We start from the raw sequence: 6,500 nt of genomic DNA on the forward strand, positions 1-6,500 counted from the left end.
GGCTGCGTCTAATCTCCCTTTCATTTCAAACATCTTAGAGAAGGTAATAGATGCACGTCTTGAGCTGCACTTGAGTGAAAACAAGCAAATTCGATGAATTGGTATCCCCCGCCGAAAGGGTTTGTGGTGAGGAATGGCAAAAAGATATATCCGGCAAAAAGTTAAAGATGTTAATAAGAAGCAAATAATTTCATTAGTCAAAATCAATTTAACAGAAAACAAATGTTTTATTAAAGAGTATTAAATTGTATGATACTTTGATCCTGACTAAACAATTTATTTTGAATGGGATATGCTTACTGTAATAAGCTTAGCTTTTAAAATTAAATGCGGTTAATTGAAATGTGAGCTTGAAGTTTAACTGGAACGAAATATTGTCTTTGAGTGGTGGCATCCGGTGTTGCTGTTTAACATGAACATTTGAACTTAAAAGAACAGATGTCCTTAAGAGAACACAGATAAGATATCTTGAACATGGCTGAGGGCAAGGTTTGTGCAGTCACAACTTAACATGTTGAAGGTTTGAACATTTAAAAAAAAAAAAAAGGAATGGAAATATATATATGTATATATATAGATATATGGATATATTTATTCTTTAGGGGGTGGGGGTACAGGGGAATGGGAGAGGAAACAAAATTTCACATGTTGATTATAAATATTGATTGAAAATTAAAAATGAAAAAAAAAAAAAAAAAAGGTTTAAAGGGTGAAGTTGGGGTGGGGGGGGCAGAGGATGCATGATCAGTGGTGGGCATGACTGGGTGGAGAAGTGAGGTGGGGGAATGGTACAACTTGGAAGGTTTGAAAAAAATCTAAAATAAGAAATGAAAAAAAAAAAAAAAAAAAAATTGAGGGGGGGGAGGGGGTGTGACCAAGGCAAGTGGGTGACCAGGTGTGGGTGCGCAACTTCACATGTTTATAATAAATGTTCACAGAAAAGAATGAAAGAAATTTAATGAAATTCTGCCAAATGGTAAGTTTGTTATATACAAATATGTGGATTTTTAGACAATTAAAGGGCAATAACTCTGAAGTTACAAAAGAAATCCGTACAAAACTGTCTGTGCACAACCACATTATAGTGCTCTAAATTCTGTTTAAGTTTCATAGTTCTAGGTCAAATATATCAAAAGTTATGATGCAGAAATTGCCATATCTATAGATCTATGGTACCCTATATAGTTAACACTAGAAACTTCTAAGGGCCATAACTCTGGTGTTACTTGGGCAATCTGTCTGAAACTTGATGGGCCCCATAACCTCATAGTGGTGAACATGAAGTTTGTTTGAAAAAAATCTAAAATAAGGAATGATTTTTTTTTTTTTGGGGGGGGGGGGGGGGGGGGGGGGGGGAGGTGTGTGATCAAGGTAAGGGGGTGACCAGGTGTGGGTACACAACTTCACATGTTTACAATAAATGTTCATAGAAAAGAATGAAAGAAATTTAATGAAATTCTACCAAATGGTAAGTTTGTTATGTACAAATATGTGGATTTTTATACAATTAAAGGGCAATAACTCTTAATTTACAAATAAATCCGAATGAAATTGTGTGTACACAAGCACATTATGGTGATCTAAATTCTGTTTAAGTTTCATAGTTCTAGGTCAAATATATCAAAAGTTATGATGCAGAAATTGCCATATTTATAGTACCCTATATAGTTAACACTAGAAACTTCTAAGGGCCATAACTCTGGTGTTACTTGAGCAATCTGACTGAAACTTGACGGGCCGCAAGAACTCATAGTGGTGAACGTGTATATGAAGTTTTAAATAAATATTCCCAACCATTTCCTAGATATGGCTCCGGACGAACGGAAAGACGGAAAGACAGACGGAAGGACAGACGGACAACACCAAAACTATATCCCTCCGACTTTCGTCCGGGGATAATAAGCTACACGAGGGACTGCAATCTGCATAGAGAAAGTTTCATTCTACCGAGTTGACTTTGATGAAGGTACAGAATGACTTCCTCAGATCTCTCAACCAAAATTCTGTAACAGTTCTAGCTTGTGCTACTTGAAGCTTGCGACACAATTGACCATCAAACAGTTATACCTACTCAAACATCATTTTGGAGTCACAGACAAAGCACATGCATGGATGTCATCATATCTAAGTGACCGCTATCGAACTGTGTTCATTGATGGCGAGTTGTCGAGCAATGTTGATGAAGTACAGCACGCCCCTAGGTTCAGTACTTGGTCTAAAGAACTATATCATGTATAATTAAACCTGATGGTGCCATATGCAGACGTCATGGACTGCTTCATTTCAATGCCAGTGACTCTCAATTATACCTGTCCTTTAAGATAGAAGCTGTGGCTAGATGTGGGGTTTTGCGCTGCACTAGGAGTTGTCTGGCTGAAATTGTCTTGTGGATGCATGCTGAAGCTCAATGCTGATAAAATGGAGGTAATATTATTCACATCAAAATGTATCTCCAACTACACTGAGGACGTCTTGGTGAAGGTGCGTTAAAAGCCGTAAAATGTGTAAGGATTCCTATGTTGGTGCAGTATTTTACAATAGTATGGATATGGAACAAGTCAACTCTGTGCCAGGTAAGATATGCAGAATAGGTCACATCAGACGGTATCTTACCAGTGATGCGACAAAGACCCTTGTCAATAGCCTTCTTACCTAATGTTAGACTACTGTAAGGCCTTGTTAAGTGGTATTCCAAACAGCACACTTGGTAAGTTGCAACATGTCCATAACACAGCCACTCGCGTTATCACACGGACGCCAAGTCGCAATCATATAACACTGGTGGAGCTCCATTGATTGCCAGCAGTATGAGGTTCTGACCCACACCTTTAATGCTTTACACGATCAGTCCCCTGCCTAGATAAGGGATATGATAGAAGTGTATAAACCAGTCAGAAACCTAAGATCACAAGACCCGCTGTCACTGGTTATGCCAAAGACTAAAACCGTGATGTAGGTCAATTGCAGCTTTTCGTTTACTGCTCCAAAGCTTTGGAACTCCCTTCCCATTAAGATTAGGGAAGCTGACACAATGACTGCTTTGAAAAGACTGCTAAAAACCCACTTCTTTGTACAATATTTCAGTAACTAACCAATATTGTTTATTTTCATATCACAGCGTAGAACAGTATTTTAACCTAGGGTCACTTACATACTTTTAAATAAGTACATAGATCTATGTTTGTCTTGTTTTATCTACATGTTCTACATTCATGAATTTTGTTAATGTGGAATGCATTTTTTGTTTGTGTTGAATGTGTAACTGTTTGTATTGTTTGCAATGTATTTTGTAAAGCACTTTTGAACGTATACATGTGCATGAAAAGAGTGCTAGCCTATATAAATGTGGTATAATAATATCGAGGATGAGGAAAAACTACTTAAAGTTTGTACCAAATCCGTTAAGTTATTACAGAGATAAAACAAAAGTACATCAAATCTTTAACCGAAGTGTGGACATGGAATGGACACCAGGTTGAGCAGAACAGCTTTCCTATACTTCCATTTCATAGAACTAAAAACATTTCTCAGGTGAACAACTTCACATGCTGAATAGTATTCCTGTAATGTTTCATAATCCTAGGTTTTGAGATACATGTAACACAAACTTTAGGACCCTATTTATGCACATTTCCTACTACCGTATAGCGGGTTATTTCTGCGGGGGCAATATTTCTGCGTTTCTGCGGTCTCTCGGTAGAATCCCAAAAATATTTCCAGCAGAATATTCATCCAGCAAAAATTTAAAACGCCAAAAATCTGCATTTTTTTAATTTCACCAACGTTGTTTCATGCTATGTTATCCGAGGTAATCCGAAGTTCACAATTGCCTGGTCTAATTATTGTAAATTACCGTTGCCATCTTACAATTACCGATAGTGGTATAATCATGATAATTAGGTGTGATGGTCAGTCAAAGTTCTAACTGTTAATCCTTCAGAAAACGTTTTTCTTTTGTGAATGAAATAAACTGAGTGAATTTCACTTGTGTTGTTCTTATTAATCCCTTGTGGCGATCATCTAAACAATTGATACTTTAGTAACCTTTATATAAGTGTAATCGTTATATATATACCGTATTTTGCAGTTGCTGTTTGTGCAATGATTTATTGTTGTTGGACTTACATTTTTTCATTTCGCAAATTATTATATCCTACAATGTATTCATTAAATACAAAGATACTTTACTGCAGTTATCAGTAATTTAGCTTATTGTTTTCATACGCTATCATTCTCACAACGTCCGATCATGCGAGGAATTACCTTCTCCTTGACATCGAAAACGCAGAAATTTCTCTTCCATTTTAAGTGAAAACGCAGAAATAAAACACGCAGAAATTTATTTCACATTTTTTGGGGCCAAAACGCAGAATATTTTGACCGCAGAAATAACCCGCTATACGGTATATCAAAGGCCACAACTCTTTGTCTGGTTGTGTAAAATCCCAACTAAAACATCAGGTGCACAACTTCACATGCTGAATAAAAAATACTTTTTGTCATATGCTCGACACAAATTTGGATGGACAGACATATGAACAAGGGCAATTCCAAGTGCCCCTCCAAAAACTTAGTGGGGAAAAAAACATGATTTGGCATTTGAAACCAGTGACAGTACGAGGTCTTTTTCTGAAAATTACTTGAAAGTTTCAAGATTTTCTATTTATTTTTTTTTCTGATACAAGATCCCACTTTGTGCGACTGCCAGATTGGGGTCAAACCACAAGTCTGCTCCAGTGAAACACTGCTTAGGGACTGAAATAAGTACAAACAACGATTTATGTAGGCAAGGAAGAAAATTAATATTACAATGTTAACATGGGTTTCCATTACTAGTATATGAGCCTCTATTTCAGTATGTTCAAAACTGACAATATTTCATGTAGAAAATGTGGCCTCTACTGTCAACGTTTTACTATTATTTTGCCTTGTGTTTTTTGACCCCTGATAAATCAGTTTCAAACTGGACTCAGATTTCAAAGACAACAGTTCTGGTAATTTGGTACACAATTTAATACCTTCCATTTTAACAGTAAACTGTCCAAGTTTGTGCAGGGACCAGATAAATCAAATTGTATTAATGCAGCTATGTGATTTGCCAGATCAAAGATAAACAAGAGCACCGCCTTGCGGGTGCTGACGCTCATCTGATTTTTTTTGTGTAATAGAAATATTGTCCTACCCATGATTTTCTAAGTCTAAAAAGGGCCATCATTCTTGCAAAAAGCAGGATAGAGTTATGTTTCTTGATGTACAGTGTCCACTTATGATGGTGAAAAACTGTTGCAAGTTTTAAAGCAATAGCTTTGATAGTTAATGAGAAAGTTGACTTAAACATAATTACTCAACAAAAATGATTTTCTAAGTCCAAAAGGGGCAATATATATGCAAAAAGCAGGATGGGTTATGTATGCTTGCTTTACTACAGGGTCAGCTTATGATGGTGAACAAGTGTTGCAGTTCAAAGCAATAGACTTTGATAGTTAAGAGAAAAAGTTGACTAAACTAAACTTAACAAGTAAATCTGATATTTTCTAGTCCAAACAGGGGCATAAATCTTGACAAAAAGCAGGACGGAGTTAGGTTTCTTGCTGTACAGGGTCAACTTATGATTTGGTGAACAAGTGTTGCAAGTTTTTAAATAGCATTAGCTTTGATAGTTTAGGATTAAAAGTGACCTAAACATATAAACTTGACCAAGAAATTGTTTTCTAAGTCAAAAGGGGCAATAAATCTGCTAAAAGCCAGATGGAGTTATGTTTACTTGGTGTACAGGGTTCTGTTATGATGGTAAAAGTATTCAAGTTTCAAAGCAATTGCTTTGATAGTTTAGGAGAAAAGTTGACTAAAATAAAACTTAAACAAGAAATCTGATATTTTTAGTACTAAAATGGGGCATAAATCTTGAAATAGCAAGATGGAGTTTATGTTTCTTGCTATACAGGGTCAGCTTATGATGGTGAACAGATATTCCAAGTTTCAAAGCAATAGCTTTGATAGTTTAGGATAAAAGCTGACACTAAACATAAAACTTAACCAAGAAAACTGATTTTCTAAGTCCAAAAGGGGCAATAAATCTTGCAAAAAGCAAGATGGAGTTATGTTTCTTGATGTACAGGGTCAGCTTATGATGGTGAACAAGTATTCAAGTTTCAAAGCAATAGCTTTGATAGTTTAGGAGAAAAGTTGACCTAAACATAAAACTTAACCAAGAAATCTGATATTTTCTAAGTACAAAAGGGGCCATAAATCTTGCAAAAAGCAAGATGGAGTTATGTTTCTTGCTATACAGGGTCAGCTTATGATGGTGAACAAGTATTCCAAGTTTCAAAGCAATAGCTTTGATAGTTTAGGAGAAAAGCTGACCTAAACATAAAACTTAACCAGGCAACGCCGACGCCGACGCCGACGCCGACAACCGCTCAAGTGATGACAATAACTCATCATTTTTTTTCAAAAAATCAGATGAGCTAAAAAAACGAAGAAAAAAAAATACAACC

Source organism: Mercenaria mercenaria, chromosome 15 (assembly GCF_021730395.1).
Source record: "Mercenaria mercenaria strain notata chromosome 15, MADL_Memer_1, whole genome shotgun sequence".
NCBI classification, from domain to species: domain Eukaryota; kingdom Metazoa; phylum Mollusca; class Bivalvia; order Venerida; family Veneridae; genus Mercenaria; species Mercenaria mercenaria.